Source organism: Nuphar pumila, chromosome 7 (genome assembly GCF_984573655.1).
Source record: "Nuphar pumila chromosome 7, dmNupPumi1.hap1.1, whole genome shotgun sequence".
Taxonomy (NCBI): Eukaryota; Viridiplantae; Streptophyta; class Magnoliopsida; order Nymphaeales; family Nymphaeaceae; genus Nuphar; species Nuphar pumila.
This window is the reverse complement of record NC_143255.1, coordinates 90,338,029-90,339,330: the sequence shown is the minus strand read 5'-3', so window position 1 is coordinate 90,339,330 and position 1,302 is coordinate 90,338,029.

Below are 1,302 nucleotides of genomic sequence, written 5' to 3'. Positions count from 1 at the left end.
GTCAATTAAAAAGGAGGCCCGTACGGCCAACCCCACCTACCTAAGTCTACGTCATGTCCAATCAAACCTATATACACCCACCTGAAACCGAGCTGAGGTTGGCTCTACATGACCACAAACATACGCACGCGCGTGCACGCATCTCACCCGATTAGTTTCAACTAAACTATGTGGAACCAATTGACCCTAGATGCGGACAAACCCACACTGATCTGAATTCACGATCTCAATCCAGCAGATCTGCCGGTCATCCTTTTCATTTGCCAAAATCCAGATCTGCCGGAATACCTCATAGCATCTGCCGGAGTTTGCTGTTCCGTCGAAATCCCTTTTGTTTTTGCCGTGAACTCCCTTGCATCGACCGAAAGTCCTCTACAATGGCCGAAACTCCCTTGCATCTGCCGTAAAGGAAGATCAGATTCACCATGAAGGAATCCTCTGCATCAATTTTTCTAGCACCTAATTATGTTCTTCACGACAGCTTGTTTCACTGCACTTCACAGGCAAAATCCCTGTTTTGGCAGCCCTTCATCACCGGCTGCGTGAATTTCACGACACTCTGTGTTGATTTTCATGGCTGATTTTTTTTTGCAATCTCACGGTCCTTCACGGTTACGATTTTCATGGCTGAGCCTTTTTCATGGCCTTTGATTTTCACGCCATTTCATTTCACGGCATCGCATTTTAGGAAATTTCATTTAGATTTTTCCGTTATTTACATTTTAGGCATTTTGATTTTCACATGTAGCATATTTTTTATTTTTTGCATATTTGTCATTTTTAGTATAGTACTAGTTGTTTCATCTTTCTGCCTTGTGTGTTCATATTTTGCAAGATAGCCCATAGTGAAGGCAAGCGAGCGAGACACGTGGTGGCGCACATCCGACATGCGACACTAGGCACGAGCGCAGAAGACATTTTAGTTTTTCTTTTTAGATTAGGAATTTGATTTTCATTTAATTTTTGGGTTTGTAATAAAATCAGTTTAAACCCTCTGCGTAGGGTGATATTTGATGTAATAGTTAAGTAGTTTATTTTCTCATACTTTTATAATTTTGGCAATAAAGCATAGTTAGTTGAGTGTTGAATACAAAGTATTACCTGTTCCTTGAGTTTGACCCGATCTCCACCACTCGTGCAAGCCAGTTTTATATTTGGTGTCTGGCTTTCACGTGCTTTCAATTAAAAATCTTTTCAAAATTGTTTTAAACAAAGCAAAGCCACATCAAACATCATATACTACCAACCCAAATTGGTACTTTCACAAAAATTATAGCATATTTCATGAAATTCTAAAATTTA